This window comes from Macaca thibetana, chromosome 7 (assembly GCF_024542745.1).
Source record: "Macaca thibetana thibetana isolate TM-01 chromosome 7, ASM2454274v1, whole genome shotgun sequence".
NCBI lineage: Eukaryota > Metazoa > Chordata > Mammalia > Primates > Cercopithecidae > Macaca > Macaca thibetana.
In genome coordinates, this window is record NC_065584.1 from 128,980,222 (window position 1) to 128,992,739 (window position 12,518).

At 39.0% G+C, this 12,518-nt stretch overlaps 2 protein-coding genes across 4 annotated transcripts in view; both read left to right on the plus strand.

The window, feature by feature from the left end:
• The window catches only part of EIF3J (eukaryotic translation initiation factor 3 subunit J), a 670,767-nt gene that overhangs the window by 609,465 nt on the left and 48,784 nt on the right, over positions 1 to 12,518 (plus strand). The gene's annotated exons all lie outside the window — the stretch shown is intronic.
• CTDSPL2 (CTD small phosphatase like 2) overlaps positions 1 to 12,518 on the plus strand; it is a 113,467-nt gene that overhangs the window by 85,885 nt on the left and 15,064 nt on the right. The window lies entirely within an intron of this gene.

The following is a 12,518-nucleotide window of genomic DNA, read 5'->3' on the forward strand; positions in this document are numbered from 1 at the left end:
TTGAAAAATATAGATAATGATTTTGAGATGACTTCTTAAGCTTCTAGGTTTGAAATTGAAATTTCTTACAGATGGTTTTTGGTCTGTTTATGTAATTTTTAGTAGTGAAATAAGAAACTTAAGTAGGTAAATTTGATTCTTCCCTTTTATATGAGCATTTTTCTTCAGTATGATCATAAAATTGATTTTTTTCTTACTGCTTCAACCATTTCTGCTTTAACTCTCTTTTTAAAGTTCTTATTGTTTCATGTGGATCTGGATAGTTGTCTTATTTCGAATAAAAAGCTTCTAGCAGCATATATGACTAATTCAAAAACTATATATGTACTGCATCTACCTCTGTGGAATTCAAAGAACTCTTTTTCTTATATATTCTGAATTACACTTGCTGAAACTGAAAAATAAATGATTTAGCCTAAATGAGAGCACAGAGCAGGTAGTTTGAACCTTATAAGCTATAGAGATGATTGCATTTTAATACGATTTAGTTACCGTATCACAGACAGTTTAGTTACTTTTCAGTAAATTTTTTAGGATATCCGTAGTTAATATTGCGTACATTCCCTTGGATTTCTTGTTTTGGCATAGCCATTCCGTCTTTTAAAAAAATAAATGAAGAAATCTTTGGGTTAGGGTTCCCCCAGTTTTCAGACCAGCAAGCTCCCTTTAAACAGGGAATGATGTCTTTTAAACTTTCAGTGGTGTTGTCTCCATCTACTGGCAAAGAAGAAATATACACAAGGGTCTGAGATGATCTAAGAGATTTTGGAGAAACCACATTATTAGGTAAGATGTAACTTAAATATTTAACCACTATACTATGATGTGGCCCACTTAAAGGTAGAAATCTGTAAAGTACTGCATATACTCTTTATTTTTTAAAAAAATGTATTGAGGTGAAATTTACATGACAAAATTAGCCATTTTTAAATGAACAGTTCCATAGCGTGTATCTGTATATTCTTGAATGTTAGTTTTATAGCATTTACATATATATGTATATATATTCTATATGTAAAGATCAGATTATTCATCTGAAAGCCAGATGGAGTGTCCTCTTAGGACTTACTTTACGTTTTCTTTCTGTGGTAAATTTGTTATGTTTGACCTATAACTAATTTTAATTCTACATGTTATTTCTGTTTCATTCAAAATAATTTAAAGTAATTGTATTATATGTTTTAATAATTGTCTATATCAGGGGTTGGCAACCTTTTTCTATACAGTAAATATTTTAGGTTTTGTGGTCCCTGTCATGACTGCTTTTTCTGCTATTGCAGCATGAAAGTAGCCATGGACAATACATAAATGAAAAAGCATGGCTGTGTCCCAGTACAACTTTGTGTACAAAAATCAGTGGCAGGCTGCATTTGGCCAACTGGCCATAGGTTTGCTGATTCCTGGTCTAATAATTATGAGAGTATATACAGTAAATTTACATATTCAAATTGTAAGTAATCAAATGTTCATCAAAATTCTTATAAATGTATGTAGAAAATTTAAATTAGATCCACAGTAATCTGGTTGTGGGTCTTTAAAGTTTTTTTAAAATCAAAGTTTGAGGGAAATTTGAGGTGGCCACTACTCACATTTAAAGATTGCCTGACTTAATGACACATACTCTTTTTCTGGTTGTTATGTAGGAATAAACTTGGTTAATGCAAGTCTTAGAATTTGTAAGCAGGTAGATTATTCTAAAGTAGTACCTTGAGGTGTAATTTGAATTTCATTTCTCTAGGGGATTTAAAAAACAAACCTGAAAGATCTATCTCAAATTAAAATTTGATGTATGTTACTACTGACACTATGTGGAGTAGACAGATTGTAGTTTCTATATGGAGAAAAAGTCATTTGAAAGGAGAACCTGCTTTTTAAACGTGAGGAAATGGCACTTATATAGGCAAAATTATAGGCTTTTTGTTTGAAGGGGTCTATTTTTCTTAACTTGGTTTTTTTTTTTTTACATTGTTTTATAATCAGTTATTAAGAAAACATGTATTCATAAAATGGTACAAATGCATTTGATATCTGGAAAAACAAGTGCATGATCACTTTTATTGCACATATTTAATTTTTATATTTAGCCTATATTGGCACATTGTCAGGAAATCCATCTCGTGGTGTTACTCAGTTAAGAGGTCTCCACTGTATTTAGTTTCTGTTCCTGCAGATCCACCAATTCAAGACTCTAGGTCATCTCACTCCCTCTTCCATCCCGAAGATGACTTCTATCCACAAGCAGGACTGAATCAAAAGACATTTTTCACTTAGCTCTTGAGCTGAACCACCTCCTCAATGACCTTCCTCTGTCTCCATCAAGAACTGGAGCTCAGTTTTTTGAAGATGTAATAGAGCTACTCAGCCCAAGTGTGGCTGATTGAAGACAAAAAGAAGATACCTCATATGTTTCACCACAGTGCAGCCAAACGTAACTGTGTTGTCCAACTCCTCATTCTGTAAAGCTTGGCAGGGGCATCTGATTTTTGACTCTGTTCACCAATAAGACTTTAGCCAGTCAGTGGCTTTCTGAAGATCAGTAAAATCAACAAACTTTGGGTCAGCTGTCCAGAAATCAGATTGTGGTAAGCACTCAAGGACAGATAGGATCCCTGTAGGGAGCTACTTGTAAAAGATGCTTTGTTTTATTAGTAGAGGTTGCTTTTATGGGAAAAGTTGGGGGAAGAGGTGGATGGGGAAGGCCACGGTTAGCAAAGCTTACCCGCGTCCCCATTCTTTCAGTTTTCTTGGGAATCTTACAGCTTAGGATAATTTTCATACCACAGAACAAGAGAAGTAGGGCCAGGTGCAGTGGCTCACGCCTATAATCCCAGCACTTTGGGAGGTCGAGATGGGCAGATCACCTGAGGTCAGGAGTTCAGGATCAGCCTGGCCAATATGGCAAGACCCCATCTCCACAAAATAAAAAAAAAATTAGCCGGGCGTGGTGGCGGGCGCCTATAATCCCAGCTACTAGGGAGACCGAGGCAGGAGAATCAATTGAAACCAGGAGGTGGAGGTTGCAGTGAGCTGAGACCATGCCACTGCACTCCAGCCTGGGCGACAAAGCGAGTCTCCATCTCGAAAAGAAAAGAAAGAACAAGAGAAGTAGAGGGTCACTTGCTTCTGTCTCCTTTTTACAGTCTTTTCTAGAAAAGTGAGCTTTATTTTTGCTTCATGAAGGAAAGAAACCAGTCATTTAAATTTATAATTTTGTAGTAAATACCTAATTTTTTTCTCAAGTTCTGATTTAAATTGATACTAACCAGCATGCACTTTGTTCTTGAGATTCATAAACTATATTTTTGTTCTATAAAAGTAGCATGTATATTTGTGCCTTAAAAAAAACAACATTTGAGGCCAGGGGCAGTGACTTGCTTGTAATCCCTGCACTGGAAGGCTGAGGTGAGAGAAATGCTTGAGCCTGGGAGTTCGAGACTGGCCTGGGCAAGATAGTGTGAGATCCTGTCCCTACAAAAAATATCAAAAAATTAGCCGGGCATGGTGGGGGAGCGCCTATAGTCCCAGCTACTCGGTAGGCTGACGCAGGAGGATTGCTTGAGCGAGGGCACTGAGAAATCAGACAAACATTTCAGGGTCATAATTACATAGCATGGAGGATGAAACCAATATTTTAGCTTGTAGGGAATAATAATTCAATAATTAATTGTAGATGAATATTAATACTACTTTAGAATAACTTTAAAGTCACTTTCCCATCCTTATTAGTAAGTGTAGTTATTGGTACTAATTTTTTCATCATAATTATTCATTATTAATTGACTAAAAAAGGAGAAGATACAAATGAGACCAATAGTTCTCTACTTCTCAAAAATGTGAAAAAATGTATTTCATGGGGATTCTTTGTCTAAAATGTACATTTTAAAATTAGGAGCAATTCATTAAAATATATGCTGGGTGTGATGGCTCATGCCTGTAATTATAGCACTTTGGGAGCCCTAGGTAGATGGCTTGGGCTCAGGAGTTCAAGACCAGCCTGGGCAATGTAGTGAGACCTTGTCTCTACAAAAAAATCCAAAAATAGGTGGCACACACCTCTAGTCCCAGCTACTTCGGAAGCTGGGAGGATCACCTGAACCCCGGAAGCTTCAGGCCCTAGTGATCTGTGATCACACCACTGCACTCCACCCTGGGTGACAGAGAGCCTGTCTCAAAAAAAAGAGGAAAAACATACGGGCCAGCAGCCATGGTGGCTCACACCTGTAATCCCAGCACTTTGGGAGGCTGAGACAGGTGGATCACCTGATGTCAGAGAGTTCGAGACCAGCCTAAACAACATGGTGAAGCCCTGTCTTTACTAAAAATACAAAAAATTAGCTGGGCGTGGTGGCAGGCATCTGTAGTCCCAGCTACTAGGGAGGCTGAGGCAGGAGAATTGCTTGAACCCAGGAGGCAGAGGTTGCAGTGAGCCGAGATCGTACCATTACACTCCAGCCTGGGCAACAGAGCGAGACTGTGTCTCCAAAAAAAAAAAAAGAAGAAGAAAAGAAAACATACTATGTGGAAAGTTCTTTCTTAATGGCTATAAATTTAGAAGATGTGACAATTGATTACATTAAATTGGAGGCTTCATTTCCTTTGAACTTCAGAGTTTGAGTTTAAAGGTAACGTTTTTGTTTTACTAAAATGGCCATTGTTTTGACTAAACTTTTATTAATGTAAATACATCAAGTTTTTTTATATATGCAAATATATGTACATACACTATAATGGCAGATTTTTCCCTGATGAAAATTATGCTTCATTGGTAACTTTTTTTTTTTTTTTTGAGACAGAGTCTCAATCTGTTGCCCAGGCTGGAGTGCAATGGCACTCTCTTGGCTCACCACAGTCTTCGCCTCGCAGGTTTAAGAAATTCTCCTGCCTCAGCCTCCCAAGTAGCTAGGATTATAGGCACGTGCTACCGCGGCTGGCTAATTTTTGTATTTTCAGTAGAGATGGGTTTTCACCATGTTGGCCAGGCTGGTCACCTCAGCCTCCCAAAGTATTGGGATTACAGGCATGAGCCACCATGCCCAGCCCCATTGGTAACTTTTAATATAAATCACCTATATGAATACATTAAGCTTCATTTTATCCTACTTTGACTTTTTTTTTTTTTTTTTTTTGGAGGCATGGTGTCGCTGTGTTGCCCAGGCTGGAGTGCATTGACTCAATCTTGGCTCACTATAGCCTCTATCTTCCAGGCTCAAACCATCCTCTCACCTCAGCGTCCCAGGTGGTAGCTGGGACTACAGAAATGTGCTACCACGCCCTTTTTTGTACTTCTTGTAGAGATGGGGTTTCTCTGTGTTGCCCAGGCTGGTCTCAAACTCCTGGGCTCAAGCAGTCCTCCCACCTCGGACTCCCAAAATGCTGAGATTACAGGTGTGAGCCACCATGCCCTGCCTGTACTCTTCAAAAAATTTCTTTTCAGGTTGATTTCTGTTTAATAGAGTAAGGGTTTGCAGGAACTTTTTTTTTTTTTTTTTTTTTTTTTTTGAGACAGAGTCTTGCTTTGTGGCCCAGGCTAGAGTGCAGTGGCCGGATCTCAGCTCACTGCAAGCTCCGCCTCCCGGGTTCACACCATTCTCCTGCCTCAGCCTCCCGAGTAGCTGGGACTACAGGCGCCCGCCACCTCGCCCGGCTAGTTTTTGTATTTTTTTGTAGAGATGGGGTTTCACTGTGTTGGCCAGGCTAGTGAGGAACTCCTGACCTCAACAGATCCGCCTACCTCGGCCTCCCAAAGTGCTGGGATTACAGGTGTGAGCCACTGCGCCCAGCTGCAGGAGCTTTTAATTTAGGGATTTTTGTTGTTTTGTTTTTATTTTTATTGGTTTTAGTGTTTACCTATTCATCCCAGATTTATCTACCTACAAATACTACCCCCAGCATCTATCTGCCTTTTATTGGAATTTTGTGAAGCAAAAGATAACTGCTATAAAATCACTCAGTGGGTTATGAAATTGAGACCACCGTAGGGCCTACCTGAGTAACCCTCTTTCCTTGGAGAAGGTTTGGGTTTTATCTTTAAACTCTGGTATTGATGCCAAGAAAATATTAACTAAGTTAAACAGTTTACTGAAACAGTTTGTTATTTCCCTCTTCCAAAAGTATAGATTGTGGCTGTAGGGCTTTCTCTTTGGAATTGAGGTTGCCCAGTTCTGCCCAATAGAATCATACTCACTCCAGCTCTTCTTGTGATTGATTACTTTTAAACAATGAGATAGATAATAATAGCTAATAGCTATTGGCACTTTGAATGTACCAGACACTGTTCTAGGTACTTAACATGTATTAAGTTATTTAAACTTCACAACAACCTTATGATGTGGATATTGTTGTTATATCCTTTATTTTATAGATAGGGAAACTGAGGTGTACAGAAGAGTTAAAAAATTGGTACAGCCACTTGTACATTTGTGGTATCTACTGATGGTAAGATTTTTTCAGTTAATGGTAGCATCTCATTCTCTCTTTTTTTTGTTGTTGTGGTTGTTTTTTTGAGACAGGGTCTCATTCTGCCACCCAGGCTGGAGTGCAGTGACATGATCACAGCTCACTGCAGCCTCAACCTCCTGGGTTCAAGCAATTCTCCTGCCTCAGCCCCCTGTGTAGCTGGGACTACAGGCGAGTTCCACCACGCCTGACTGATTTTTATATTTTTTGGTAGAGACAGGGTTTCGCCATGTTGCCCAGACTGGTCTCAAAACTACCTGGGCTCAAGTGATCTGCTCACCTCGGCCTCACCTGGGATTATAGGCATTGAGCCACCACACCTGGCTGCATCTCATTCTTTATATTCCCCAACTTTGTTGGTTTTCTGCTGTTTTAATTCTTCTTGCTTAATTAAATAAGAAATAGCACCGACCAGTCATCTTTTTGATTAAGGGAAAACAGATGTCATACTCTTAAGTGGGTGATTCCTTGGATTCATCATTTTTTAAAACCTATTGCTACAATGGAATTAGAAGGATATCATGGAAAAAGTATCAAAGATGTTTCTTTTTGAAAGTTATGGTCTGCCGGGTGCTGTGGCTTACCCCTGTAATCCCAGCACTTTGGGAGGCTGAGGCGGGTGGATCACAAGGTCAGGAGTTTAAGACCAGCATGGCCAAGATGGTGAAACCCCATCTCTACTGAAAATACAAAAAAATTAGCCAGGTGTGGTGTTGGACCCTTGTAAGCCCAGCTGTTTGGGAGGCTGAGGCAGAGAATTGCTTGAACCCAGGAGGTGGAGGTTTCAGTGAGGCTGAGGCAGAGAATTGCTTGAACCCAGGAGATAGAGGTTTCAGTGAGCTGAGACTGCACCACTGCACTCCAGCCTGGGTAACAGAGTGAGGCTCTGTCTCAAAAAACAAATAAAGTTATGGTCATATTATCTGGGCCTAAAAATCATTTAGAAGTATTTTTCCTAAAAAGACTCTCATGTAATTTTTTGGGGGAGTCATACTATCAAAATTATCTATGATATTAGATTAAGGTTTAATAAGCATTACTAAGTATATAACTTAGTATATTACTAAGTGTATAAGAAATTACTAAGTATATAACTTGAAATTATATAATTAGACATGAGTTTTATTTTAGACAGACTTTACCACACAATATCTAGAATCAGTTTATAAGTGGATTGTCATTTTAATGACTACCTTTTTCATTTTTTATTTATTTTATTTATTTATTTATTTTTTTTGAGACAGTCTTCCTCCATCACCCAGGCTGGAGTGCAGTGGTGTAATCTCAGCTCAGTGCAACCTCCACCTTCCCTGTTCCAGTGATTCTCCCACTTCAGCCTTTCAAGTAGCTGGGACTACAGGTGTGCACCACCATACCCAGCTAATTTTTTGTATTTTTAGTAGAGATGAGGTTTTTACCATGTTGGCCAGGCTGGTGTTGAACTCCTAACCTCTGGTGATCCGCCCGCCTTGGCCTCTCAAAGTGCTGGGATTACAGGCATGACCTACCATACCCAGCCAATGACTACTTTTTTTAAATCCAGCTATGTTAACTATTAATAGCTTTTCAGTACTACCTATATACAATTTTTATCTTAATACTAAAAAATACAGACCATCAGGTATTATTCATATCAAGTAGTATTAGTGTAGTGGATTTTTAAAAATTATACATATGGCTGGGCGCAGTGGCTCACACCTGTAATCCCAGCACTTTGGGAGGCCAAGGCAGGTGGATCACGAGGTCAGGAATGACCATCCTGGCCGACATGGCAAAATCCCATCTCCACTAAAAATACAAAAATTAGCCAGTTGTGGTGACACACGTCTATAACCCCAGCTACTTGGGAGGCTGAGGCAGGAGAATCACTTAAACCTGGAAGACGGAGGTTACAGTGAGCCGAGACCACACCATTGCACTCCAGCCTCGGCAACAGAGCGAGACTCCATTTAAAAATATATATATATATACACACACATACACACACATATATTCATGTTCTGTGTAAAATTTAAATTGTGGTAAAATCACTTCACAACACTTTTTTTTTTTTTTTTTTTGAGACAGAGTCTCACTCTGTTGCCCAGGCTGGAGTGCAGTGGCGCATCTTAGCTCACTGCAACCTCTGTCTCCTGGGTTCAAGCAATTCTCCTATCTCAGCCTCCCCAGTAGCTGGGACTACAGGTGCACGCCACCACATCCGGCTAATTTTTGTACATTTAGTAGTATATTTAGTAGAGACAGGGTTTCAACATGTTGTGGTCAGGCTGGTCTCAAACTCCTGACCTCAGGTGATGCACTTGCCTCGGCCTCCCAAAGTGCTGGGATTACAAGCGTGAGCCACCATGCCTGGCACTACAACACCCTTTTACAGATATTCTGATAGATGTTCATTTTTTAAAGTTTTGCATAATAAACATGTTCATAAATCTGTATCTTCAAGTAGTAATCTTGAATAGTTTTTTAATATAATTATTTCTTATGACATTTGGCGTTATTTTTTAACTTTTGACGTTTTTCACAATACATTTGGTTTACTGAAAAAATATTAAAATTATTTGTGCTGTAAATAATTATCAATTTGAAGAAACATGTATACTAGACTGAAATGAAGTTTTTGGCCTTTGGGAGATTACATAATTTTGAAGAGTTGCAAGTTTTAAGAAGGTAAAGTAGAGAAAGGTGTGGATTAAGGAAATGTAGAAAATGGGAAGTAGGCAGCTCAGGAATCTTTGTATGAGAGTAAAATTAGAAGAAAAATGGAGCTAATGCTATTTGTGGAATAGATTTTGAAGCATTCGGAGGCATGTCTATGTGTGCATCTGTCTGTTCTTGTATCTCTGACCTAACACAATAAAGTAATGGTAGTCTCAAGAGTTAAACTCATTGTATTATATGTACCTGACAGATGTTCTTTATTTGTTCTTACCAGACAGTACGTACTGCTTCTTGACTTGTATATCTTTGTTCACACTTTTCTATATCCAGGTGACTTAGATGCTGCTGGCTTTATATCTCATCTCTACTACTGTTTCTGAGATTTTGCCTTTGCATCACATGGCACAACCCCATGTGGCCCTAACCCCAGCCCAGTACCTTTCTTTGTTTCTTCCCACTTTCCTTCCTGCTAACTACCTCATTCTCTGCCTGTGTCTTTTAATACTGAAACACCTCCTTGTTCACATGGTGAATCTCTTCTGAGGATAGGAACTATTACTTTCAACAATTATTCTTTCTATTCTCATAGTAAAGAAACACTCTAGCAACATGTTCCTTTATCTTCAGTGTCACCTTTTATCCCCAGTAAACAAACACATTTTAAAAGCAATGTCACATTTTAAGATGCATGTTATATTTAAGTAGAGTTAAAGTAGTAGTATGCACAATGAAGCTATAGCTTTGACCTAATCTGGAAGTCACTGTATCAGAAGTTGGAAAATGTGCCCTTTGAACAATGTTCCACTTACTATGGTTGGAAAATATTGTTAACTAGACGTATTCTTGTGCAGTGGAATTGTGTTGTGTTCAGAGGGAATAAATCTTAAAGAGGCCCTGCTTATCTTAGTTTACGCAGGTTGAATATCCCTAATTCAAAAAATGTGAAATCTGAAATGCCTCAAAATCTGAAATTTATCATCAAGCGTGATGGCTCACGCCTATAATACCAGCACCCTGGGAGACTGAGGCGGGCAGATCACCTGAGTTCGGGAGTTCGAGACCAGCCTGGCCAACACAGTGAAAACTGTCTCTATTAAAAATACAAAAATTAGCCGGATGTAGTGGCACACGCCTATAACCCCAGCTACTGGGGAGGCTTAGGCGTGAGAATTGCTTGAACCCGGGAGGCAGAGGTTGCAGTAAGCCAAGATCATGTTACTGCACTCCAGCCTGGGCAGCAGAATGAGACGGTATCACCAAAAAAAAAATAAATCTGCAACTTGGGAGGCCAAGGCAATATTGCTTGAGCCTAAGAGTTTGAGACCAGCCTGGACAACATAGTGAGATACTGAGAGCCCATCTCTACCAAAAGAAAAATTGTTTAAAGCCAGGCATGGTGTTATGAACCTGTCATCCCAGCTACATGGAAGGCTGAGGCAGGAGGATCACTTCAGCCCAGGAGGTTGAGGCTGCAGCGGCCCTGTTTACGCCACGCACTCCAACCTGGACAACAGAGTGAAACTTTGTCTTAAAAAAAAAAAAAAAAAAAAAAAAGCCTGAAACTTTTTGAGCACTGACATGACGTTCAAAGGAAATGCTCATTGGATCATTTTGCATTTTCAAATAAGGGACACTCAACCTGTATATGGAGCAAGTGATAATAGGGATATTGAAAATAAAACATTTATATATATCTGAAAAAATGAAATATTTTTGGTTACTAACTGCCTGTGAGTGATGAACACTGGCAACAAGTAAAAGGTTCTGATAGTTTATAGTTTATCATCTACCTTGAGATGGAATTCAGAAAAAGTATTGGCAGAATAGATGGGTTTTTCTTAACCATCACAAATCTATTTTGAAAAGACTCAGTTGATTAAAGTGATTTTGTTAGTAAAATAATATATGTATAAATCTGTCATTATTTGGCTTACCAAAGAAATAAGGTGTTTGTGGTTTTCAATCAAGGCTACAAACTACACCAAATGTTTCAGGATGAGAATGTTAAAATTGATTAGAAGAGCAACTATAGTTAAAATTTTTAGACCCCATCCTAAATGATGGTGATTGGATGCTGAGGATTTGTTTCTTTTCTTCTGCTTTGAGGAGTGGTGTGTGGTTTACTTTGTTTTTGATTAGTCAAGATTGATAGGATTAGGCCAGGCGGAGTGTAATAGGATTACATGCCTGTAATCCCAGCACTTTGGGAGGCAGGCAGATCACTTGAGGTTAGGAGTTTGAGACTAGCCTGGACAACATGGTGAAACCACATCTCTACTAAAAATACAAAAATTAGCCGGGTGTGGTGGCGCATACCTGTAATCCCAGCTGCTCCAGAGACTGAGGTAGGAGAATTGCTTGAACCTGGGAGGTGGAGGTTGCAGTGAGGTGAGATGGCGCCACCACATTCCAACCTGGGGGAAAGAGCAAGACTCCTCAAAAAAAAAAGAAAAAGACTAATAAGATTAAAAACAAGTAAACCTTTATCTAACCCAGAGAAGGGGACAGAGTGATATTATTAGCATAGTAATGATCATTCAAAATTTGTCTTCTGGCCTGGCTTGGTGGCTCATGCCTGTAATCTCAGCACTTTGGGAGGCCAAGGCGGGCAGATCACCTGAGGTCAGGAGTTTGAGATCAGCCTGCCCAACATGGCAAAACCCCAGCTCTACAAAAAGTTAGCCAGTTGTGGTGGCGGATGCCTGTAATCCCATCCCATACTTGGGAGGCTGAGGCAGGAGAATCACTTAAACCCAGGAGGCAGAGGTTGCAGTGAGCCGAGATCGATCGCACTGCACTCCAGCCTGGGCCACAAGAGTGAAACTCCGTCTCAAACAAACAAAATTTGTCTCCTATAAGTGCTCAGTTCTTAAGGAAATTCTCTATTTTGCCTTAAAATATTCCCAGAACTAGATTTTTGTCATGGGGGCATTTTTGTGTGCATATACATGGATGCCAGAATTGAAACTCCACTAAGCCTAGATTTGAATTTGTTGCTACCACAAAGTGTTTTGTTTGTTTTTAATCTGAATCTATGAATCTAGTTCAATAAATACTTATTATTTGTGGTATCTGAAATTATAATAGTCACCTTTGAATGAAGTACAGTATTTTTCTTTCTGTAAAATTTTGTAACAAAATGAATACAATTTAGAGGAGTCAGAATGTAAATAGTTTTAATGGATGCTCATGGCTTTTTTGAATATTAGATTATAGGAGCTATATTAAATGTAGGCAAAGAGAGACAGAAATAATAAAATAATGTATGTAAAGCAGCTCTGTGGGTACTGTAGTCTTTTCTGATACTGACCATTAGGTTTTGAGAACTGTTGTGTTTGACTATTAGAATTTTAATCTCAAGTAACCAATAGTGCTAATTTAGATGCCACATCTGAATCATTAAA